This window comes from Pongo pygmaeus, chromosome 11, assembly GCF_028885625.2.
Source record: "Pongo pygmaeus isolate AG05252 chromosome 11, NHGRI_mPonPyg2-v2.0_pri, whole genome shotgun sequence".
Classification (NCBI taxonomy): domain Eukaryota; kingdom Metazoa; phylum Chordata; class Mammalia; order Primates; family Hominidae; genus Pongo; species Pongo pygmaeus.
The window spans coordinates 121,095,865-121,123,286 of NC_072384.2; the positions used below are offsets into that span (position 1 = coordinate 121,095,865).

Genomic DNA, 27,422 nt, shown 5'->3' on the forward strand with positions numbered 1-27,422 from the left:
ATTGCTTTCCCTCTCTAGATCTTGGGTTGGTATTCTGTAAAATGAAGAGTAGAGAGTATCCAAGGATTTTTCCAGCCCTTATATTCTGAGTTCATTGATACGGGCTTAATAAACATGTCTCTGAACAGCTGCGCAGAGTGGCTGGTCATCCATAGCCAGTCATCTTGATAAAGCTCTTTCTGTCCCTACTGATTGATCACACACAATCCAGACTGATTACTTAAGAGACTATTTGCAAACCATTCTCGTTAGCTGTAGAGTGATCCATCTTTTTGAGAATGTATAAAAATACCCTTACAACTATAGAGCTGAAAACTGTCTTACATTACCCAAAGCAAAAAAAAAATCGTAGAAAAACAAAAGAACAATATTACATTTCAGCACATGTAATGTTAAACTAAATGGACATGAGTTGTCAACAGAACTTGAAAACAGCATATTCCACTAATAAACAATAGAAGAAAATGGTGAGTAATTCTTGATATGTTTCAGAAATACTCATTACGTTCTATCATAAAATAACAACTTCCTAAAGTAAAGTAGTTTGCTAGTTGTCAGTTTTGGATTTGATTTAAAAACAAATGGTGGATAAATCCTAAAAGTCAAACAAAACAACAGGTAGATTAGAATGAGTATTTATTCAAGATGGTCTGTTTTCCACTGTTACTGGGAAAAGAAAATGATTTTAAAACTGGGAAAAACCTCCCCTAAATTTCAGATTTTTCTTTGTGCTTATGTAGAAGCTGATATAGAAAGGATTATGAGAAACAGTTTGGATGAAATTGAGAGAATACCTTTTCAGGGGTCAAGACCATCTTGGACTTCAGCCTAGCAACACCAGCCCCTACGTGAGTACTGGGTTTGCCAAAGGGCTTTGCATGATTCTTTTTCTCATTCCTAGGCTCTGGAAGAGACAAACCTGCCAAGCTGTCTAGAGCTGCAACTCTCAAGTTGGTAACAGTTTACATGAGGTTTACATGAGAACTGAGTGCATGAACGCACTAACCTGATTCAAATGAATGATATGTGTGAGTAAATAAAGTTTTGAATGCAGGGAGTGGAAAAACAAACAGAAAAACCCTAAGGTGATTAATCACTCCCATTCTTCCCTTACCAGTCTGTCTATGGAAAATGTCAGAGCTGCCTACTTTATCTCGTCCTTCATCTCCTGACTCATTACCTTTTCTTTGTTATAAGTCAAGGGTCCTCTGGACCCTAAAGTTTTCTGGAGTCTAATGAAGGAGTTAGCCTAATGTTGTCACTAACTGAACTGGATGGGTAGTCCTGACTTTCCAGTGCTAGGTCTTGGGCCTCTCTCTTTCTCTTGCTTCTCTGTGAGTTACAGAAGAGAGATGCCTGGGCTTTTTCCTTAGAACCACACAGACTTCTGCTGTTGCCTTCTCCCTATTTGTGGCAATGCTGACTCACCTCAGACAAGGTGCCAACATGGCCCCACCCCTCCAGTGCTACCCAAACAACAGCAGCAACACCCAGGAGGCCCATAAACCGAGACACCTCTTGGGGTAGCTTATCTTTGCACGGTGACCACTGGGAGCTGCTCACCTGTCCCACTGGAGTCTGGGTTCCCTATCTTTAGATTCTCTCTTGCTGCTAGCAAAATGGCTTCCCTTGTCTTGCCCTGCTTCATGTCTTCATTTTGGTGAGGTCAGAGGTGGGTTAAGAACCCTGCAGTCAATTTGTTTGTGTCTGTAGTGAGGCAACTGAATCCACAGCCCCTCATCCACAAGTCAGTTTAAGAGTAGTTGAAGCCGGACACGGTGGCAAATGCCTGTAATCCCAGCACTTTGAGAGGCCAAGGCAGGTGGATCACCTGAGGTTAGGAATTCGTGACCAGCCTGGCTAACATGGTGAAACCCCGTCTGTACTAAATTAAAAAGAAAAAAAAATTGCCAGGCATGGTGACGTATGCCTATAATCTGAGCTACTTGGGATGCTGAGACAGGAGAATTGCTTGTACCTGGGAGGCGGAGGTTGCAGTGAGCCGAGATCATACCATTGCACTCCAGCCTGGGCAACAAGAGTGAAACTCTGTCTCAGAAAAAAAAAAAAAAAAAGTAGTTGAACCTAGACCTGAGAAATCCTTCTCGCAAGGTGTCAGGTCCCGGCATTACTTCTGCCCCTCATCCCAGGCTCCTTTCTCACTGATGAAGGGGACTCTCTCAGTGCACCCACCACTGGCTGCATCCCTCCAGCAATCTCTTTCATTTTCTCCTCTCCTCTCCCCTTACTTACTATTGTCCGTGAACTTGAATAGATTTATCTGAACTCCATTTTTTGGCCAGAGTTCAATTATTTCTTTTTCTGTGCATGTTTGTGTTTTTGTTTGTTTGATAGACTAGTAATGATTTCCATAAAGGTTCATAAGAGGTATTTGTGTGAATTTGTTGAGTATATTGATTCTTTTTCTCTTGGAATGGGGCAGTAGAAATCTTTGATGCCATTTTCTATATTTATTGGACCACCTGAGTTTACCAGGAGTGCTGGTGAAGTGTTTCCAGCCCACTGAATTTTTTTGACATTAATTCTGAAATGTACACCTAACTTGATTTAAAAAACCAAAACAATGGCCCCCTCAAAATGAAAAAAGAGTAAAACACCACCCTTGATCTACTTTGTTGAGTAATCAATCCCTTCATTTCTTCCCCATAAGTTAACATCTTGTGGATGCCAGCCTTGATTTACATGCTTATCTGTTCATTCATTATTAAAGTGAAATAAAGACCTGAAAGTGTCTATGTAAACAAGATACATGATATTTTTGTCCATGTAAAAAGTTCATTCTTCTGCATTTTTTCATCATTCAAATTTTGCACCAAAACAGCATGTTTTCCATTCCAGTAGTTTTACAGTCAACTTTTATATCTGGTAAGGTAATCATGATAAATATTCATCTTTTAAAAAATAATCCTTGATATTCTTACCTACTGATTTTTAAATATGGATTTATAATAATTTTGTCTTCAGAACCACCACATCAAGGTATCACTAACAATTAAGTTATACCCATTGTATTGGAAATAGTGATAGCTTTGTAAAATTTCATCTTTCCATTCAGGTATATATATAAGTATATATCTTCATTTATTGAAGTGTCCTAGTAAGATTTTCTAGTCAGGGCTCACCAGAGAAACATAATAAACAAGACGTATATTTATTACCTAAGTTGACCCATAAAGGTACCCATTGCAATAAGGTTTTTAAAATTTCTTCAAATCTTGTGCATATTTTCAAAGTTTATTCCATAATAGTTCATGTTTTTGCTTGCTCTTATAAATTATGATGCCTTTTTCACATTGTGTCTTTAAAGTATAACATTCTGGCATAAGTAATGCATATAAAACTTGTAGAAAAGTTCTTGGCACATGGGAAAGTCTTAATGAATACTGTTGTTCTGTGTATATTTATTATGCATCTAGGCACCTGTCTTAGTCCATTTTATGCTACTATAACAGAATACCACAGACTAGGTTATTTATAAAGAGCAAAGCCTTATTTCTTACACTTCTGGGGGCTGAGAAGTCCAAGAGCATGGTGCCAGCATCTAGTGATGGTCTTCGTGCTGTGTGATAACGTGGCAGAAGTGCAAGTAAGAACAAGAAATAGAGAGAGGAAATTGGGCCAAACTCATCCTTTTATGAGCCCACTCCCAGGATAACTAACCTACTTCTACAATAATGGCATTAATCCACTGACCTAACTACTTCTTAAAGTCCCCACTTCTTAATAACATTACAGTTGGAATTAAGTTTCAACCAAAATTTTGGAGGGAACATTCAAACCGTAGCAACACTTAATACTCTCATACTAGTTTTAAAATTTCCTTTTGTTAAATATTTTATCTTATAGTTATAAATAATATAATCTAGAAATACGTTTAATTTTTACCCATTATTTCAATAAATGCCTTGACAAATGGAATTACCTGAAAGTAAAAATCTTCTGCATGGCCAAAAGGAAAAAAAAAAGAAATGAAGAGATAACCCACAGATTAGGAGAAAATATTTGCAAATCATACATTGGGTAAGAGGCTAATATAAATAACATATTAGAAACTCAAACTACTCAACAACAAGAACCCAAATAACCCTATTATAAAATGGGCAAAGGACTCAAATAGACATTTCTGGGGAAAAAAAGCATACAAATGACCAACAGAAATATTGAAAAGGATCAATATCTCTAATCATCATGGAAAGGCAAATTAAAACCACAATAAAAATAACCTCATACCTGTTAAAATAGCTACTATCAAAAAGATGAAAAAGCAAGGGTTGGCGAGGATGTGGAAAAAAGAGAGTGCCTATACTCTTGTACACTGTTGGTGGGGAAGTAAATCAATAAATGCATTGCTTATTGTTTCGGCTGTATCCTCAAAAACACATCTTAATAATATTAATAAAAGAAGACATCTTGGTCTTATTCCTGAGAATAAGGGGAACCCCATTATTGCATGTTAATTTTCTGCACTAAATTCCCTTTGTTTTATTTAGGGACAGTTTTTTGCTTTGTTTATCCTGGCCTCTTTCATAATTTGTATTTTTCTCATTTTCAGGTCACCCTTAGTTGTCTATTTTTAGCAATGTGACAATAAAACCCTTTTGGCAATTCTTCATACACGGACAGAGCTTTTAGTCTGATGGACTTTACTGAAGAGTGATGGGAATGGGAAATTTTTGTGATGCTGCCTCAAATGTCAGAAATTGGGGCCTTTCAACTTCTCCAGCTTTTAAATCTCTTTGACTCCTTTATTTGAAAGCATTAGCCAGGCCTTCAGGAGTGTTGCACACAGGGTGTGTGCAGAATTAACTATATAGACTTTAAACGACTCCCTTTTACTGTCAGGCTCATGTCTTGTTCCTTCTTTTTCTTCTATACCTTGTACCTAATGTTTCTGAGTCTCAAATGTTTCTAAGATACTGGAGAGGTGGAATGCCTTTTTTTCCTGGATCATCATTTTAAATTCAATTTTTTTTTGTTTGTTTATGTTTTTTGAAACAGTCTTGCTCTGTCACCCAGGCTGGAGTACAGCGACGCAATCTTAGCTCACTGCAACCTTCACCTCCAGAGTTCAAGCAATTCTTGTGCTTCAGCCTCTGGAGTAGCTGGGACTACAGGTGCTCGTCACCACGCCTGGCTAATTTTTGTATTTTTAATAGAGACAAGGTTTTACCATGTTGGCTAGGCTGATCTGGAACTCTTGACCTCTGCCTCAGCCTCCCAAAGTGCTGGGATTACAGGCGTTGAGCCACTGCACGCAGCCAAATTCTAATAAGTCTTTAAATTAATAATTTTGTTAGCTGCCTGATTTAGAGCCTTGTAAGATGTGAAAACATTATTTAATTTCTAATTTTCTAAAAGCTTTTAAAATTAGGAATTTCAACGCCTTTAGGAAACTCTTGAATTTTCTGATTGTTTTTATTATTTACCCATTATTCAACTTTTTCTCCTCATTCTCTAATTCTTCAACACTAATTGAGTATTTGCTGTGCTGTAGATGCTTCTCAGAGAATACAAAACTAAGTAAAAGATACCCTGGGCCATCACAAAGCTTTTAATATAATTGAGAACCTGTTTAAACAATTAAGTATAATTAAATAAGTGTAAAATAGATGTACAGGGAAAATGCTGTGGGGATCAAAGGAAGAAGCAATTAATTAGAAATGAGAAGATTAGGGAAAGTTCCACATCGCTGTTGTCATTTGGGTTGGAATTTGAAGCATGAGAATCTATTTTCTATAGTACTGATAGGGAGTTGTGATGGGCTTGCAGTAATATTCTGAGCCAAAGGAACAGTGAGAAAAAAACCAAAAGTGTGGGGAAAAAAGTGAGAACACATGGATAATGGCAAATAACTTTCTCTGGTTGTTCTCTAAGCTGTGTGGAAGAGGAGATGTATTTCAAAGTTGAAGGGGTCAGATTAATGAAAGCCTTGAAGGATTTTTGTCTTTATGCCATGTGTGTGGACATTCAGACTTGTCAAATAGTTTTTACAATAGCAACATGATCAAAACTCTGCTTTACAAAGATAAATCTGGGGAAAGTGTAAAGGATGGATTGGCAAGGTGAAAGATCAGAAGCAGGGAGCCTGGTAAAAGGTCTGAGTTCAGAAAGAGATTAATAGAGCCCAAACTAAGGCATTGGACATAGTAACTGGAAGAAAGGGATAGATAGGAGAGTCACTTAGAATATATAATTGATAGAAATCACAAACTCATTGGAAATAAGGGCAAATAAAAAAAAAGCAGAAATGAAGAATACATCAAGCTTTCCAGCCTGAGTAACTCGAAGAGTTGCAGGATGATTCCCCAAAGTAAACACAAGAAGTGAACAGAAGAGAATAAAGGAAAGGTAATAGGATGCTCCTAAAAGATACCATGTCAGGAAGTACCACTCAAAGCTTCTTTGGTCACAGGAAGGAAAAACTTCCCTACACTTTGGAGTAGTCAAAATTTCTCCATGTGGAGCAAAGTTCTAGCTTCATTATACTGGTGCTGTAACTAAGAAGTTACAGAATTTGATGAAGAATAGCTGGGAGATTAACTTAGGCTGTAATGAAAAACCAGATTACAGATACCTGAATAATAAAATGCAATCAGAAATGGTGGCTCGCCAACAAAGACAGTGACGCTTGAGGGTGAGGTTTACACATACACACAAATACACACACACACAACACATGAACACATACTCACTTGTAGTAGGCCATTTATGACGGGAAAATTGCATTAATAACAACCCGGGTGGTCTTCAACCCAGGACTGAAAGGCAAAATTGAGTCTGCCTTGGAATCACAATTGATCTAAAATTATGCTGGAATGCAAGTGTGCATGACTACATAAGTTTGTGCAAAGGAAAGGTAACCCTAAGCTTTTTTCTTCCATCCATTCAGAACATGCAGAGACACCCACCTAATTTCTTGGATGCTTTAATAATGGCCAAGGATCAGTCTGTTATTCTGACTCCTCCTGGGCCACTGTGGAGTGTCCTTAAAACAGAGGAAACTCTTCTGGGAGGGGGAGTTGAATATCCAGCACTAAAAGTGCTGCCCTAACTCTAATCCACACTGGGCCCTCCCAGAGGCATGGTGTCAGGCAAAACAAGGGGATGGGGATGGGGGTACAGGACTTCTTCTCTTGTGGCTGGAATTTCTCTAAGAGTTAAACTTTGCCACTCTGATTCCTAAAAAACCTACTTCCTGAGGGCAGTAATGTGGCCCCTAGAGAAAATAAACAAGGGCAGAAATGCATTCTTCCTGAAAAGAATTTCTCTGTGTCACTTTGAGTATCCGCTTCCACCAAATGATCCATCCACCTTATTTAGATTGAGCTAATATAACTATCAGCCATAATTTGCTAATTTACCTTTTCTGATTTTTCCGATCAGGGTGAGTGTCCCCTTCTAAAAATCTTCAAGCCACTTGCTGTTCTTTGGATATATCAAGTTTTCCTTTCTCTTACCTGCCATCTACTACACTTCTTGAAATTTTCCATCCTTAGTTATATTAATTAGTCGAGAATTTCCTTGATATTGATTTTGTAAAAACACTATAACTTTGTTAAAACATTCTTCCACAGTATAATTTCCCTTGGGCACTACCATGGCCTGGGGAAGATCCTATAATGGAGAGACTCTGAGTGAGGACAACAATAATAAAAGTTTGCAGTTAGTCCAAAGACTTATGGATGAGAAACTTCAGAACATTTCTGTGGTTACCTCTGAAGCATTAGGCAAAAATCTAACCTCTGATCTTCAGATGGTAGACTATTAGGGCTGGGCTGATGTTACACAGCCAGTTGGTGTGGGAGCCGGGGTTTTAGGTAAGGCACATCCCCTTGAAGGCCTTAAAACAGAGAATGCCTGGTCATGCAAGACACAGCAAGCTGGTAGGACCTGGCCTCTGTCCTGCTTGGTATGGCATCATGAAAAAATACTATGCCTGTCTGTACAACAGATCAGTGTCTCCTTAATAATACCCAATTTTGTTTTTAACAGAAAGTAGTTTATATACTGAAAGTGTTAGTCATTATAATCTTTTATAATCCCTCACTTTTGTATAGTACTTCTCAGTTTATAAAACTCTGCACACACTTGATCTCATTTAATCTTCCTATGACCTCAGGCAGTACACCTTATTAACCTCCCTTTGCAAGTGTGATGACTTAGAACCGTGGAGATTAAAGCAACTTTTCCACGTCTTTTGCCCCTCCTCCTCAAGTACTTTGTCCAGTAAACCACAACTGCCGCATGATCAAGGACCTGGATAGTTGGTGCAAGCCTCAAGGCTGGCTTGGAAACATGCATCAGCAGAGTTGCTCTTGATATTTCTTTAGAACTAGGCTGTATGTCCTTGGTCATCACGTTTCTACTGTCACATGTACACATTCTTTCCCTCCTTGCCTTAGTTAGAAACCGCTTACCCCTCCAATCGCAGCTGAGTTGTTGGTCCCTTTTGGAAACTCTCTCTGACTTCACTTACATCCACCTCATCCTATACTCTCTGCCTATAACAAACTTCTCTTTTGTGTAATTATGTGATTAATGTTTATGTCCCCTTGGAAGCCCTTGTATGTCTATTGAGTAAGAAAAATCTGTTTTTGTTCGTTGTTATGTCTCAGTGCCCAACAGTTTCTACTCCATAAGAAGCACTCAATATATATGTTTTTAAATGGATGAATGAATAATTAAGTCTTACTTGAATAAGTTCGCCCATTTGTTGGAAAAGCAATAATTTAATAATCTAGTACTGGAAATGTTTTTAAAGACTTTTTCTCCAACTAAGCAAATTTTCTTATTGTGAAACAGACCATGAATCCAATTCCCCTGGTACTTAAACTATTTCATGGAAGTAAATGAAGCTACATAAAATTAGTTAAGTCAAGCAGAGGAGTATTTAAGAAGTTTCAGTTTGAGCACATAAAACTAGTTTCATCCAGAATGAATTATTGAATTTATCAAAGATGTCAAGCTTTTTTTCCCCAAGAAGGCCAGCCACAGAAAGACTTTCATACCAGTGGATTAAATTAATTTCCAAGTATACATTTCAGTTTAAGGTAAACGTAAATGTATCTCAACTGGCCCAAAACATAAATGTCAATTTGTGAGGTACTTGTCTGGCATGCACAAGCTTTTCTCATGAGGATGCTAAATCAGGAACTGACAATCTGATTTGTCCATTTTGTCTTTGATGCTAATGCTGTAGCAGGAATGCATACTCATATTGTTATTTGTAGGAAATCTGTCACAGAGTAGTTTGAGAGGTGACACAGAATTTATTATCTTTATTCATGCTTTTAATAACACTAACAGACAATTCAGTGAGAGCTGGTGCAATTCCCACTGTACAGACAGAATAAAGGAGGCAAATCACAATTCATCATCAAGAATTAGATGAGCCAGAAAAATGCCTTTGGTGAAACAAGTTTCTTGCACTGACCTGTGAGAAGTTTGACTGTGAAATTTTGTCTTCTTAAAAAAGTGAATTTGCAATGAAAGAGTATCTGTAGAATAAAACCAGTGAAGAGCTATAGGAAGCTGCACAGAGATTGCTACATGACACCCCTATTGCTCTAGTGGAGGCAGCCCAACAGAAAGGGAAGACTGGGAGCTGGGAGACCTGGGTTCCATTTCTCGTTTGCAGCAACTTTCTGACTAATCATTGGCAAGTCACTTTACTACTCTGGCTCACAGTTTTTATACCTATAAAATGAGGAAAATAAATTATGTATGGCTCCAAATGTGAAATTGCTGCTTGGTTGCATCAGTAGGACCGGGGACTTTTTAAAATGCAGATTCCTGGCTGCTTTCCAAGACTTAACAAATCAGAACCTTTGGGAGAAGAGTCAAAACTTGGGAATCAATATTTTTAATAGCTCCATAGATGATACTTGCAAATTAATGAAATACAGCTGGAATACTTTCAGCCACAGATTGTAAGCTCTGGCTCCTTCATTCAGCAACCTAATCACAATCCATATCTCCAGGGCAGCAATGGAGACTGTGGTGGTGTCTCTGGTTTTGATTTAGTACAACTGTTCATCAGGATGTACTGCCTGGGATGGTTAATGTGTACAAAAAATAGGTAGAAAGAACAAGTAATAACTACTATTAATAGCATAACAGGTTGACTATAGTCAATAATAACTTAATCTTACATTTTAAATAACTAAAAGAGTATAATTGGAATGTTTATAACACAAAGAATAAATGCTTGAGGGAATATATATCCCATTTCCTATGATGTGACTATTTCACATTGGATATCTGTATCAAAACATCTCATATACCCCACAATTACATGCACCTCATATGTACCCACAAAAATTAAAAATTTGAAAAAATTTGAAAAAGATGTACTGCCTGGATTTTCTAGGCAATGCATAATTTGAGGAATATAGAGCTAAACTATTGTTAGTCTCTTCAGGGTCCGTAAATGTCATAAACCAGAAATGGGACATAGCTCTGCCAACAAAGGAGACCCATGGAAAGCTTTTGAGATGACTGTCATTCACAACTTGCATCTTAGGAAGTTATCTCTTGCAGTAGGTTGGTGGACTACCTGCTGCTGCAACCTAGGCAATGGGTCATGAGCACCAGAACCAGGGCAGTGACCTACTGCATACCTAAACCAAGCCAAAGACTGTCAAGTTGACCCTATAGCCTTTTAGAATGAATGGTGGCACTTCAGAAGCCCATGTGTTTGTATATGTGTGCGTGTGTATTTTTCTGTAGGACTGTGTTTCTTACTTACACATTTAAGGACATTTGTGCTCTTTCAATGTACCTAGATGTGGTGTATGTATGTACATGTGTTTAAGCAGTTTTGGTGGTGTTTTGGGATGTGGGATCCAGAACTGCTAGAAATTCCAGTGGGAATTTGAATTGGAAAAGTGATAATTTTCAGACTTGTATTTCTTTCATTTAAACAACTGACTCATAGTTAAGACATAATTTCAGCATACTGTGTATAATTAACTTTGTTTCCTGTGAAAACCTTCATATTTTAAATCAAGATAATGCGTTTTAATGAAGACCTTTTGGCACAACATTTTAAAAATCAAAATGATGATTTTTAGTGTTAAATCCTTTACATTTCAAAGTAGTAAGAGTTGTATATTGAAGCTAGAATTTTTTAAAGCCAATTCATGTTTGGGTATTTAGCTCATCTTGGCTTTTTTTTTCTTGTTGTACCTCCTAACTGATAGTTTATCCTGATACAAAAGATAAAAATTTAAACCTGTTTATACTAATATGCAATAAGTAATTTACTATTGCATCTTAATTTCTGCTCTCAAAATCTTGTTTTAGGGATCTTATGGGTTGTGGAAATCTCTGTAAGACGGTTTTGGTCTAAGCTACTTGGTTACCAAGATGCCAGTTCAAGAACTAATGACAATTGATATTCATGATTGTCCTTGTTTCAGGCAATCCACACTATGGTTCCCTGAAGGTCTTCCAAATGGTAGCCTTCTCTAGGCAATATTGTCCACTCTGTTATGCTATCAACCAAAGACTGGCTTTTCTCTTTGGCTCCACAGAAATTTATTGAGATACCATCATGAGATCATTGCTATACCCAGTGCTTTTAGACAGGGATCTATGAGCTGCCTGGAAACACAGAGCCAACAACAGGCTTCATTTGAAATCTCACAGTTGAAATATGTGATATATTAAAGTTCACCTTGCAGGTGTGAGCATTCGGATCATCAACACTGTGACCTCGCTGTGTGAACGGGAGCTGCTACAGGAAGGAAGCTTACAAATGAGCTGCATGGATCCCACATTTTGCTAAAATCAAATAGGACCTTTCTCCTCTTTGTTGAATGCCGTAATACACAAGAAATAAGCCAGCGGGATGCTCATGTCCAAGGTACTCATTCTTTTCACCCAATTCAAAGAGAGCCAGTTTCATCACTTTTATTCCGCAAGAAAAATTTCACCATGAGACAACCAGTTTCCCAAAAGAAAGTGAAATCTTTTATCTTAAGAGAGTAAAAAGTAAATTTTTCTATGTATTTTAATGAAGGGTTTCTATTCAAACAACCTTTGCTTCTCATCAGAACTTGTCCTTATATAGGAGAAATTACCTGGACTTTGGTGTCAAACAGACCTCAGTTCTAATCCTAAATCCAGAACTTAATAGCTTTTGCCTTTTTATTTTACATATGTGCTGAGCTTCTATTGTGTAATTCATGAAACAGAGATAATAATAATACTTTATGAGACTGTTTTGAGGATTAAATATTAATAAAAAAGCTACTGTACTGAGGTTGTGTAAGCCTATGAATACCACTTAAACAAATTCCCAAATTGTCTCAGGAATAGGTGTGCATGTGTGTTAATATGTGTGCATGTGAACGTTTGTAGTAGAATAAGTATGGAGTGGGCACTGGAGACTTGGGTTTCAGGCTCTCTCTCTCTGTCCTACCATCTTTCTGTCTCTGTCTTAGCCTCAGTTTCCTCATCTTTAAAAGGAACATAACCCAGGCAGATGTCATGATGACTAGTTGAGATGATCTATGTAAAGTACCTGGAACATGGCCAACACTCTATGTAAATACTAGTTTTCTTCCCCTTTTCCCTGTATACCTTTGCATATGGAGAGAAAGGGGGAGCAGGAGAAAATTAAATGTTATATATTTCATACTTGCAAAATGATTTCTTAATTATGCTGATGATATTGAACATCCATTGCTTACTTTGAACAGTGAAAATCACTTATACATATTATGTCCCGTAATTCTTACTCCAGCCCTTTTTGAGAGATGCTGTTACTACCCCTGCTTTATAGATAGCAAGGTTCAGAGGTTGAGGTAACTCACCTGAGATTGAACATGGGTCTCCTGGATTCCAAAGCCAACCAAAGTGTTCAAGCATTTGCTTTTCCGCTTCCCTGACCAAGCTTCCTTGTCCTTTATTCATGAGTACTTTGTTTGTTTTTTGTTTTGTTTTTGTTTGTTTGTCTTTTCCTAATCTTTAAATCTTTAAATTTAGACCAGGAAGAGTACTGTCTTAAAAATACAGTCAGGACTAACCTCAGCTATCTTTAGACCTGTGCTAGTCCAGAAGGTATCATTATTTTTCAGCCTGAGTATTTGATTGTTGCTTTTATAAGTATGTAATTGAGATGCACTGAGGAAAAAAAGACAGCACTGCACTTTCTCATTTGCTTTGCAACAAAGGTAGATGGTTTGAAGAAGCCTTGCCTTTAAATGATTAGGCAGCTTGTGTGACTAATAAGAATATTGTCCCTAAAGGAAAGTGGAACATCTTACAAATACAAGAGCACTCAATTAGAGTTTTAAATTAGAAAGTAATTATGTGGTTTTTTTTCTCTTTTTTTAAGGAAGAAAAAGAGCTTTTAATCTTTTAGGTGGCTTATTTTGGTGAAAAAACAATTTTAGGAAGTGTTTAAATTTAAAAAGCTACTCTGTGTCTTGTTTAATTTTGGACCTAGTCCAGTCCCTGAAGGACTAGAAGCAGATAAGTTTGCTTATACCTGGCTTTTTAAGTCACTTCATTTTATAATTCAAAACAGGGATGAGCTGTTGATATGGATTACTGCACTCAGTATAATGAAATTGTCAATATGCTTTGAGATGCACGGCATGTAATCAGACATGTAGAGAAATAGCCCATTCAACCTCTGAAACAAAAGATTTGCCTTTGAGACCATGACTGTACAAAAGCAACCATGCTCTTTATTTAGGAAATAAACTGGAATGGGGTAGTTTTCTCAACGTGAAACCAAATGTACTCTTTGACCCAAAACACTCTCCTTTATAGTTTCCATGGACATTTTCCAGGTGGATAAATAAAAGGTTATTGTTTGATTATGGTAGGTCAGGCTCTTGTCTTGTTTGATCAATAATATTATACTTCCTATGACTTTAGAGAGAAGAACAACATGGACGATAAAGACCAATGTGGTTATTTGTACATCTGTTCTTTTGAAAGGTCTCCCTTTATCTACCACCCGAGTTGGCATGAAACAACTTCTGGGGTTCAAATCTTCTGAACAATGATGCAAGTCTTAGCAAATTTCAAGAACAATTTAAAGAGGAAATAAATAGCATTTTGTTTAACTTGGTTCAATTATCTCCTTTTGGTAAGTCTCTTTTCCCATCCTGTGTATTTCTTGTCTGCTCTATCATTGGAATGTTTTCTGATAAGAACATTAGTAGAAGCTATCAACTGGACCCTGCAATGTTCTGGGTATGGTTGTAAATGCTTTATACTTATGTTTTATCTAATGCTTTAAATTTTGTGAAGGTAGGTTTTGTTTCTCCATTCTATTAATGATTGAAAAGATAAAGTGACTCATAGTTTCCATAACGATTATATGGTAGAAGTCAGGTTTACCCACCTTTACTCTTAATCATACAGATGTACTCATTAAGGATTGCTCTTAATCATACAGGTAGACTCATTAAGGGTTATGAGGTGGGGTCTAGCTCATTCTGCCCTTGTTCTTTGCAGTCAGACCCATCATCAATTACTGGCTATGCTTTTCTAAAGCCAGTCATGCCAACACAAATTTGGTTAGGATAAGTTTCCTAGAATCCTAGAAATTCAGAGTTTCAAAAAATGCTAGAGGGCACAGGATCCAATTCCTTATATATACTTGTGAGAAACTGAAGACCAGGAAAGCAAACAAGTAAATAAAGCAACAACAAAAACCTTGTCACGATTCACTCAGATGGTAGGTGGCAGGACTGAAATTAATATTCCTTTCTGCTGTATTCAAATCACTCTGCCTCCATATTACTAGTGATATATTTGCATCTTTACTTGTTTCTAAGAATACATTGCAGAATTTTGCATCATTTTTCAAGTTCTGTTTTTTTTTTAAAAAAAAAACTAGGAATTTTAAAAACTCTTGTTGAGAAAATAATTATAGATGAAAACACAAATAACTGGAATGCTATTTTGAGACATCTCAAACCAGAGTAGGAGGCTGCAAGTAACAAAGTAAAGAAGCCACTGAATACAGGAACTGGGAATAGTGTTAAAAAATCATACTGTTCAAAGTTTCTGAAAAATGCTCAGGTAGTGGGATGATTAGGGGGTACATGATGGGTTTTTGGTGATATCAACAAAATTCTAGTATTGATTTGATGATATTAGTATATATGTGCACACGTGTTTTTTTATTATTATTATACTTTAAGTTTTAGGGTACATGTGCACAATGTGCAGGTTAGTTACGTATGTATACATGTGCCATGCTGGTGTGCTGCACCCATTAACTCGCCATTTAGCATTAGGTATATCTCCTAATGCTATCCCTCCCCCCTCCCCCCACCCCACAACCATCCCCAGAGTGTGATGTTCCCCTTCCTGTGTCCATGTGTTCTCATTGTTCAATTCCCATCTATGAGTGAGACCATGCGGTGTTTGGTTTTTTGTCCTTGCGATAGTTTACTGAGAATGATGATTTCCAATTTCATCCATGTCCCTACAAAGGACATGAACTCATCATTTTTTATGGCTGTATAGTATTCCATGGTGTATATGTGCCACATTTTCTTAATCCAGTCTATCATTGTTGGACATTTGGGTTGGTTCCAAGTCTTTGCTATTGTGAATAGTGCCGCAATAAACATACATGTGCGTGTGTCTTTATAGCAGCATGATTTATAGTCCTTTGGGTATATACCCAGTAATGAGATGGCTGGGTCAAATGGTATTTCTAGTTCTAGATCCCTGAGGAATCGCCACACTGACTTCCACAATGGTTGAACTAGTTTACAGTCCCACCAACAGTGTAAAAGTGTTCCTATTTCTCCAAAATATATGTCTGTATGTATCTATGCATATTTATGTGTATACATTTTTTCAGCTCCCGGCTTCATGCCAGGTACTCTCCATTGTGCCTGGGAAATATGAATCCCTACCTTCATGAAGAAACATTGGCCATGAGGATCTTCCCTACAACCCAAGGACTATTTGAAGTTTGAAGTCTTTCAGCCCAGACAACACTGGCTATTTTCACCTTTGCCTTCAACTATAAAGGCTGGGCTCTCTCTGCAGGAGTGGGTAAGTACAGCCCGTGGCGGAGAAGAGAGAAAAAGTCTTTCAGTGCAGTACAGGCTCTATCACAATAGATGGGCCTCATTAGCTATTCTCAGCCTCATAGATAATGCAGTTGTGGATGGCATCGTTTGGTCTAGTGAAGAATTGCCCAGGAGATTGTGTTGACATCTGAGATTTATTTTAATCCTTTTTTGCAGATTTTATAACGAGCATTGTAACAAAGTATGCCAAAGAATCATTACATATCTTATAAAATCTTAATAATACAAAAATTAGAAACGTTTTTCATGCGTACGTTCAATTTGTTCAAAGTACTGATTTCGCTTTGCTGATTAGCATATAGTGCCCTGTGAGGGGACCCTGCCTTTAAGAGGTCATGCTCCCTGGATTGCTATGTATATTTTTAAATGAGTAGTATGCATATTATGTTTACAGGCCCCTACTGTCAAATCATATAGTTTGAACTAAATGACGTAGAATGGACACACACCTATGTACATGGGTTCTTCTTTTTTTTGACTTATTCACTAAAACCTTATTGACTGTCTAGCTTGAGCATAAAAGATAAAGTGAAAAAATAAAGCTTCAGAAATAAAGAGATATTTCCAGTGTGGAGCAGAAGATGTATTATGGGGATCTGTCTGGAAAAGGAAATGATTCCTACAAGAGCATGCAGCCGGAGGAGCGGCTGTAGTAAGAATGTAGGACCCGGGGCTGGATGCATGCCTTCTTTCCATGAGTCCACACTGAATAGCTGCGTGATCCCGAGCAAAGTATTCCATCATTTTGACCCTCTTTCCTCAACTGGGAAATGAGATTAATCTTACCTACTTTATAGTGCTATTGTGAAGATGAAAGGGAATACTGTATGCAAAATTACCTAGCACAGAGGAGATAGCCAGTAAAGTTTTTCACTTTTCCCCTTTCTGTTGTTTAGTGGTAAGATCTCAAGCAATTCGGTATCCTCAAAATGCAGTGTATGGCACATAGGTCATTGCAATACATCTCCTTCATGAAACTCTTCCTGGCCCTGACTTGGCATCTCATGCAATGTCCTTCCTTTCTCCTCCTCTCTCCCAACCCAGAAATCAGTTGCTTGTTTATTCTTTCCCCAGATTTCTGCTTTCTTCATCCTCCAGGCTTCCTTTTCTCTTGAGCATCTATTTGCTTCCCTTTCCTTTCTACAGCATTTTCTTACTCTTTTTTTTGTAAATTATACTTTAAGTTATGGGATACATGTGCAGAATGTGCAGGTTTGTTACATAGGTATACACATGCCATGCTGGTTTGCTGCACCCATCAACTCGTCATCTACATTAAGTATTTCTCCTAACGCTATCCGTCCTCTAACCTCCCACCCCCCGACAGGCTCCGGTGTGTGATGTTCCCCTCCCTGTGTCCATGTGTTCTCGTTGTTCAACTCCCACTTATGAGTGAGAACATGTGGTGTTTGGTTTTCTGCTCCTGTGTTAGTTTGCTGAAAATGATGGTTTCCAGCTTTGTCTATGTCCCTGCAGAGGATATGAACTTATTCTTTTTTTATGGCTGTGTAGTATTCCATGGTGTATATGTGCCACATTTTCTTTATCCAGTCTATCATTGATGGGCATTTGGGTTGGTTCCAAGTCTTTGCTATTGTTAACAGTGCTGAAATAAACATACATGTGCATGTGTCTTTATAGTAGACTGATTTATAATCCTTTGGGTAAATACCCAGTAATGGGATTGCTGGGTCAAATGGTATTTCTGGTTCTAGATCCTTGAGGAATCGCCACACTGTCTTCCACAATGGTTGAACTAATTTACATTCCCACCAACAGTGCAAAAGCATTTCTTTGGGTTCTATTCTTCTCAAAACCTGTATGTATGTATGTCTGTATGTACCCATGTATATTTATATGCATACATTTTTATAGTTCCTGTTGTATGCTGCTATCATGTGACACTACTTCCAGGCCCCTTATTTTCCTGGCATCAAAATGGTGTTACTGAAATGGTTTTCATTTGGAGGCTTTCCTGATAATAAATAGGGATAATGAAAACATGAGTCATTAAAAAATGAAAATATCCTAAAATCTCCAAAATTCTTACTTATGGTTGTGTCAAGACTTTGTTACAATATTAACAGATCTTATTTTTACCGTATTTTTACTCCCATCTCTCGCCGTCCAGTCCAAGGGGATAATCGGGCTTTTGACTCAAGAGTTTCCATTTTAAAGCTTGCCTGTAAGTCCTGTCCACCATTCATCATGATAACCCCTGCACAATCCTCACTCTCCTTCAGACATTAAGGATTTTGTTTCCTAAGGTTAAAGTCACTAAAGAGATATTTTAAGGGGAAGAGAAAGAGGCAAATACCTGGAGCATTGGGAGAGGTGATAAGAAAACATTGGGGGAAATTGTTAAGGACTAGGAAGAAGATGGTGGCCTGAATTTCTCTGAATAAGGAAAATTGGTGCAGAAATCTAGGGAGGTGGGACAGACCTGCCTCCTAGAGAACCTGGGAACCCAGGGACTGAACTCAGCAATTGCAGACTGTAGACACCAGGGCCCCAAGCTGGCAGTGTCTACTGTGCCCCAATTGTAGCAAGGCAGCTCTGGAATCAATTTAATACATTATGAGTTACCATCATTCCTAGGACTGTCACACAACTCTGGAGTGGAAGGAAGGAGCTCCAATAATAATAATGTAATGAAACTTCCTACCAGTCTAGCTGCATGAGAGCTTAGTGTCAGATTAAATTTGATGTAAGAACCTGCGCGTGTGTGTGTGTGTGTGTGTGTGTGATATTTATTATGTAATTTGCTAGAATGTGTTAAATACAATGGAGAAAATAAATCAAGAAATGCTGATAGGAAATGTTATAGTTGGAAGAGGTTAGAATTTGAATGTTGTGGACAGGGAAGATCTTACTAAAAAGAAAACACTTGAACAAAGTTTTGAAAAGGGTGAAGGAAAGAGCGATAAAGAGATTCAAAGGAAAGAGTATAACAGATAGAAGGAAGAGCAAGGTCTGTGAGGCCTAGAGGTAGGAGCACGCCTGTTCTAATGAGAGGCACTGAGAAGTTGTTGTAAAACTACTCTGTCCCTGGCCACATATAGCTATCGAGCATTTGCAATGTGGCTAGCCTGAATTGAGGTATATTGTACACATAAACGACACACCAGATTACAGAGACGTCTTAACGAAAGAAAAACCTAAACTATATCATGTGCAATTGGTACTGATTAAATGTTGAAATACAATATTTTGGATATATTATGTCAAATAGATTATTAAAGTTAATTGCATCTGTTTTATACCTTTTTTAATGTTGCTACTGGAAAATTAAAAATTGCACTTCTTTTATGTAGTTCACATTATATTCTTCTGGCAGTACTATTGTAGAAGATGAGATCTGGAAGGTGATGATGCCAAATTTTTAATGCTCCTTAGGCCATTATAAGACATTTGCATTTGTTCTAAGAAGGAGGCTATTAATTTCAAATTATTTACCAAACTTGGGATATCACTAAGAACTCATTGCAGTATAATTTGTTATACTGCAATATATATGTTATACTGAAATATATATATAACTATATATATATAGCTATATATAACTATATATATAGCTATATATAACTATATATATATAGCTATATATAACTATATATATAGCTATATATAACTATATATATAGCTATATATAACTATATATATAGCTATATATAACTATATATATATAGCTATATATAACTATATATATATAGCTATATATAACTATATATATATAACTATATATATATAGCTATATATAGCTATATATATATATAACACCTTTGAGCAGAAGATGAGCATAATCTACCATTTTTGTAACTGGATCACACTGGGTACTCTTATAGGTTGTAGGAGGACAAGGATGAAATCAAGGACACCTATTAAAGGGCATTCCAATAATCCAGGCTAGAGATGGTGCTGACTTGGGTAGCAGCATAGATAATGATATGTGGTCAGATACCAGAGGAATTTCTAATACATTCAAAGTGTGATGTAAGAAAAAACGAATGAGGATTACTCCCCAGAACGTTTGTCTTGAATATCTATGCAGGTTTGTTTTTCATTCAGTGAGATGGAGAAGATGAGGAGAGTGGATTGGGGCAGAAGCTCAGGAGTTTAGCTTTGTACATGTTAAGTTTGAAACACTTATTGGGCGTCCAGGTAGAGGTTTATGGAGGTAGTTTGATAATCAGGGAGTGGTCTTGGCAGAAGATAAACTCTGGAGGATCATCAATATAAAAATTGGCATTTGGTATCATGAGATTAAATGGTATCACCAATGGAGCGAATTAGAGGTGGGGAAGAGATGACGCAGGAGGATCGAGGCAGGGGGGAACTCAGAGTGTTCATGAGCAGAATTACTGCTATATCTACCCTGGAACACACTTTGTAGCATTCCCTTCTGGGGTTCTCATTGATGTAGACTTATTCAGAAGGAGAAACACCAGTACTAATTGGAAAGGTCCTGTTTGTTCTGGGCTGGATAGTTACAGCAGAGAGAGTGTTAATCAATGTGAGAAAAGTCAAGATGTAAAGTATATTCCTCCATATATAGATATGTCATTGTTTAAATGGGCAAATTATGCTGCAATGACCTCTAGTTATATCCCAATTTTGGTAAATAATTTAAAATTACAGCAATCTCAATATCATAGTGTGACATCAATTAGATTAAAGACTCCCTGCAATTTCTTAGTAAAATGTTAATTTTACATCACCTTAATTTTTTAATGCTACCCAATACCAGATTTGTAGTCCAAATAAAGATGACAAGCTCTTAGAACTCTACAATAGTGGAATCACTGTGACATACACTTTCTAAATACACATTATGGAGACATTTTCAGGTGCTCTTGACCTTGTCCTCTGGAAAATATGCTCCTTATATGTCCACTTAGTGCTACATTTTGAACTATTGCCTCTGAGTTTCTGAGTCTCTTTTTCCCCTTGAAACTGGATCAACATGTTCATTTCTTAAAGGTGAAGATTCCTCAGAGCAATAGAAGGTAGAGGCTGAGCGACCAAAAGCAGAATAATATTATCCTACTGCAGGATACCTACAATGTAATATGAAAAATTAGCTGCTTCTTCTAGAAAAAGGATTTCCCTCTATTCATCTAGCTTGGATGTGAATATAGTGTGGGTAGCTAAGAATTCAGGCTCTGGGGTTGTACTTCCTGAGTTCAAATATTGGTTCTCCCATTCTGTAGTCATTTGATCTTGGGCAAAAATTTAATCTCTGTGTTTCAGATTTCTCACCTGTACAATGGGGATAATACTGTTACTGACATCATAAAGTTGTTAAAAGGATTAAATGACTTAATACTTGTTAAACCTTATAATAGTGCCTCACTAAGCACTCTATACATGTTCTCTTTGTTTTCTATCTACCCATCACACTTTGTGTTCTGAAATTGCTGTCATCAGGAAGTATTTGTTCTTATTTTGCACAAAAAAATCAATTTTAGTTTCTGAGCCCCCATCCTTTTGAAACTGAGGATGTCATGAAAGCCCAAATTTAGTAGTTTTTCCTACTGCCTTGACTCCTCAGACCTTTAGTCGTACACTCACATGAGTTAATTAAAAGCCATTCTTTGTTATAGCCCTTTTGATTCCTTTATGTCCCCAAGTTCTGCTGTTTTTGTGCTACGTACCACATTGTCATTTCCTCTAGGGGCTTGCCATGTCCTTTAGGTACAATCAGAACGCAATTCAATCATTCAAGATGGAGTAACAAACATCAGATTTGCCCATTTGCCTGAAACCACCACAAAATGGATGTAATATATGAAACATGCTTTGTGGGACACTGGACACCAGGCAGTGAAATTCAGTGATCCCTGAAAGGCAGCAAACAATGTGAGTCCTACAATTGCCCCAGTTTATGGCCAGGAGACAGTTTCCAAGCCATAGTGCAGAAAAGGGGATCCAGGTAGAGTCTGGCATACTCCTGGAGTTGAGGAGATGGATCTGAGACCCTGGTAAAACCAAAACAGCTAGAGTTTGCTGGACAGAGTACTAGTGAAGAGAGAGCTGCACACAGAGAGAATTCCAGAGAACTGCAGAGGGTTCTCCTCCAGCGTTCAAATGAATATTGATGTACACATGCATGTGAGGAAGTTACCCAACATCAAGGAAAGAACCACCTAAAAGGATTAGAAACAGCATTGTTCAACATTCAAACAAGTCTGAGAACAGTGCCTGTTCCCATCAGCCATGCTGGAAAACCTCAAGATTTATGAAGCGTTGGATAGAATATTTAGGAGGATCTTGCATCAGAAGTGGGAAAAATTAGTCTAAGGATGAGCACAGCTCTGATCTCACGTAAGAAATCTTAAATGCAAGACCCAAAAGGATCATAGTACTTCCAAATAACTACATCCTGGAACAAAGTTTCAAAATATTTATATAAACACAAAATCACCTAGCTTCAACAAGATCATAGTCAAAATATGCAGCATCCAATAAAAAATTACTGATTATGGAAAAAGCAAAACTATCAATCAATTAAAGCCAACTCAGTACTGACAAAGGTGTTAAATCTAGCAAATAAAGGCATGAAATGAGCTAGCAAATAAAGGCATAAAATATGCTATTCTATCTATATCACATGTATCTAAAAAATTAAGTAGGAACATAGAAAATTTAAGAAAGACCCAAATCAAACTTTTACGGCTGAAAACTTCAATGTCCAAGATAAAAAATATGCTGGGTGCTATTAATGGTAGATTAGACATTGTAAATGAAAGATCAGTGAACTTGAAGGCACTACAATAGAAACTATTAAAAATAAAATACAGATTCAAAAAAATAGAAAGAGAAAAATAAAGCATCAGTGGGGCAAATTGCAGCGGCCTGATATATGTGTAATTGGAGTCTCTGAAGGAGTAAGGAGGAAGAACATACATCCAAAGAAATCATGACTGAACATTTTCCATATTTGCTGAAAATTATAAACTCACAGATTTAAAAAGCTCAATGAACATCAAACACATGAAACAGGAAAGCTACAGCAAAGCACATAAAAATTAAATTTAAAAATCTTATAAGTAGCCAGAGGGAAAAATAAGACACACACTGTACAGAAGAACAAGATAAGGATAACAGGAGATTTCCCATCAGAAACAGCAGAAGCAAGAAGGAAATGGAGCAACATCTTTCAAGTACAGAAAAAAAAAAAAGGCAATCTACAATCCTAGACAGTGAAAATATCTTTAAAAACGAAGAAATAAAGACTATTTTCATACATAAATGGTTCACAGAATTTTATCACCAGCAGATCAGCAATTTAAGAATGTTAAAGGAAGTCCTTAGGGCAGAAAGAGAATTACATCACATAGAAATATGGATCAGCACAAAGGAAAGGAAACTGCCAATATCAGTAACCGCAAAGGAAAAAACAAAATAGAAGTTTCTTATTCAGATCTTTTTAAGTATAATTAAATCTTTAAACAAAAAAAATGTAAAGTCAAGTTTATAATAAATATACAAGTGAAATATATGACAACAATAATGCGAGGGTCAGGAGGGGAAAATGGAAGTGTACTATTGTAAAGTTCTTAGGCTGGATCTGAAGTGGTATAATATCACTTGGAGGTAGACTGTGACAAGTTAAAATACATACTACAAACCCTAAAGCAACCACTAAGTTGAAGAGTGATAGCTAGCAAGCCAACAGAGGAGATCAAACAGAATCATCAAATGTGCTGTCTAATGTATGTTTTCCTTTAAATATGTATCATGACATGGCATATGGCTTCTGGAAATCTATTCTTTTGAAAAACAGAAAAGTTAATTTTGAAGAAGTAGAAAAGCACCTAGGAAAGTGGAGACTAAATCAAGCCCAGAAAAGCTGGATCTTACACTGATCCCAGGGTATGTCAACCATCTTTGTCCTGCAAATATCCTGAAAACAAGAAGCTTATCTATCCCAAGACTGTTGCAGGGATTAGTCGGAATTGCAAACGGAAGTACAAGACTTGAATCAGGAAGTAATCCACTTCCTCCACTGCACGGGGCAGATTGCAAACTTAAGTGTTGGGTTTCATTTCCAACATTCAGCCACTATATGAAGGCCCCATAAGCCTGTCGGAATTGTCTTACAGAAGAAGGTACTATCTAAAGCAAAATCAGTCTGAACAACTAGCCTATGTCTATTAAAATACATTTAAAAAAATAAATTTTATAAAAATAGTACAATCTTACCAAAACAGTGAATATCTTTCTACCTGCAGATGTCAACCAATTCTTGGAAGAAAAAAAACATAGATGGAAGAATATTAACTGAAAAAATAGAGTGTAAGGAACATCAACTTAAAGTATCAACAATTAGATTCCTGTAATAGGAAGAGAAATTGACCTGCCTATCAGGGAACCCCATCCAGGGGATGCAAGTAAGAAGTGGAATAGAAATCAGAGGCATTTTAGAGGTATTATTCATCTATTTATATCACAGCTGTCAGTCCTTATTTCCTACTCCTTCTTGAAAAACACCTGACTGCTACATGTTTATTCCCCAGTCAAAACAACAACAAAGAGTTTTGGGGTTTGGGGTTTTGTTTTTGTTTGTAAAACTGGAAGGTATTGTTACAAGGAGCAGAGTAGATAGTGTGAAGGCTAGTCACCTTGAGAAAACCCTCCTCATTCCGGCATTTGAGGAAAGCTACCTCCAGTATAATGGTGAGCCCATGCCCATTCCTGCCGAATTAAAGCTTCCAGCTAATAAACGACTGCTCTCAGTAAATCTTTCTATTGCTTAATTTTTAAATGTGAAAAAATAACCGAGGATCATCAGGCATTCGAGGAAATAATTCACACATATGGAAAAACTGATCAAAAGGAAAATGAACTGACTCAGGAACAGAGAATCACTTAAAAATCTGAAATCCATATTCATAAAAACCCAAGGAAATTTTACATCTGTAAAACCAAATCAGCATGCTATTAAAAAGGAGCTATCAGGAAATAAGAAAGAGCTCTTGTACGTTTAAAATACCTTTGCCAAAACTAAAAGAAGACAGGAAAAAGTTGAAAGAAAATGTTTAAAGTCAAAGAAAACCACCAAAATGTAGAGCAAAAAGATAAGAAGTCAGAAAACATGGAGGAAAAGGGAGGCATAAATTGAAGACAAATTGGTTAGTTTCTGAAGAAGAAAATGAAGAAAAGGAAAGAGGAGGAACTATCAATGTGCCCAGAAGGTACTCAGCAAATATTTGAAGAATGGGAAAATCAACAGAATCTTGGGTTGGCTGTTTATGAACAATGTGAAGTTGGACAAGTTTTTCACTCTGTCTGGAGTTTCTTCCTTCGCAGCATGGTGGGTGGTGGGTATGAGGCTTTATGTTTTGCAAATTATTTTGCATTTATTATAACTGCCTTTTTAAATTTAATAATTGTTATAAAATAGGACATAGCCCTACAATATATTATCATTGCTATAATAATTAGTATTCATTTTTTAAAACTGTAGGGCATTGATTTAAAAATTCCCTTTTACCTGTTACATATGCAAACTGATGCTCCTATGTCCTATTTAAGGGATTACTTTATACTTTAAAAATTTCTTACTGAAAGGGTACTTCTCAACATACATTGGCCAGGCTACTCATGCTACATAAAATTATGATAGAGTTGATTCATGTTGAAATTCTCTTTTCTTGTCAATTATTCTCTTCTGCTACTTCCTTCTAGGTTCATTTAGAAACAAACTAAATTTACTATATTGCAAACTATTGAATTTTAGGTAGCTTTGGCTAGGATACATTATACTTTATCTATGAAGATTCAATTCATAAATACATTCATATGAATAGTTTTATAATTCCAATCATTGCATTTTGGTATTTTTTCTATTTTAAATAGAAGCTGATTGAAGGCAACATCAAAAAATGACATACAAGTACCTTTTCCCAAAATCATATATATTTTGAACCTAGGAGACACTTAGAGTTCATGCAGTGTAATTCAATATCCTCATGTTAGAAATCAGGAAACTAATTAAGGACAAGATTGGTGAAATCTATTCTTCACGGCAGAGCCAAGGTTGAACCCAACTCTTCTAACACCTAGAAGAGTGTCCATTCTGATAATTAAAAAAAAATTGTTGACCATCTATGTATTCTAAAAGAAAAAACCATAAATTCATAACAAAAGATAGGCATTTCTAAAGTAAATGCAGTCTCAAGGGATGAACTAATCATGTGTACAGAAGGTGTCAAGTACAGTGTAAAAGCAATTAACAAAATTGAAATGTATTCTTTAGTTATTTAAATCAGATAAGTGAGAACGTATGTTCTTACATGATATCATAAAGCCATTCTATTTTCTAATCTTGTTACAGAATCACCAAAGGGTATTTTATTTTCTGTCTTACTTTCTACTTTTCTTGGTTTAGTAATCCTTTTAAAGGAAAAAAAAAAAAACCTCCCAAAAATTGAAGTGAATACATTTAGTGGAGTATAATCAGCTTCTAAATCTACTTAACTGGAGCCCCATCATGCATTTAGTGCATTGAATGAATGGCACAAATGGGAAACGTATTATAATGAGGACCGGCTGAATTTTGTGAGACTAAAACTTCACTTTCCTGAAATGTTTTTAAGCATCTGATTTTGTAGTCAAGTATAAGTCAATTTTCATAGCTCCTTATTTGCATTTGACCTAGACACCTGCATTACTTTTTGGAGAATTCTACTTTTATGGTGTTTTTGAACACTTCACTGCCACCCCACTATGACAAAATGCATTTTGCTTGCTGTGGATCTTTGAGGGGTGCACAGTGTGATTATTTTTAACTTTTCATTTGTATTCATTTAGGTTAGAACAAGTCGTTTACTTATATTACAAGGCTGTTTTGCTTTTCATGGGTTTATTTCCTCATTCATTTTTGAAAAACTAGATTCTGTTTTAGAGATGTGGACTTTTTTTGACAATAGACTACAAATTATACCTATGGATACTGTCACTGTTCATGTCCAGATAAAGGGCTTCCCACTTCTGCTGCACTAATATCTAGATTACATTTTTCTGTCTTGACTGATCTTGAGGAAATAAACATTCAAAACTCACATGTCCTAAATTCAGCTTGTAAGTTTCCCACTTCACTTTGCTGCAAAACAATGCATTACTCTAAATGCCATCATTGTTCTTCTTTTTGTCCAACTTGAAAACATGGGAGTTACCCTTGATTCTTTTCTCTCCCACCCTCCCACATGCAATGAATCCCCAAGTTCAACTGAGTCTGCCTCCTTCAGAGGAGAGATTGGGTCTGTTGCTTTGCTTCTCCATTCCCATAGCCCTTGTCTCAGTTCAGGCCCACACCATCCCTCC

General features: G+C 36.8%; 1 long non-coding RNA gene across 1 annotated transcript in view; it reads left to right on the forward strand.

The window, feature by feature from the left end:
• The first annotated feature begins 740 nt into the window (after window positions 1–740).
• The window catches only part of LOC129031951 (uncharacterized), a 32,419-nt gene continuing 5,737 nt past the window's right edge, over window positions 741–27,422 (forward strand). Inside the window, exons 1-4 of the long non-coding RNA XR_008501160.2 lie at window positions 741–848; window positions 11,706–11,887; window positions 13,975–14,125; window positions 15,860–16,056. This is a non-coding gene — a long non-coding RNA (uncharacterized LOC129031951). The remainder of the gene's footprint in view (window positions 849–11,705; window positions 11,888–13,974; window positions 14,126–15,859; window positions 16,057–27,422) is intronic.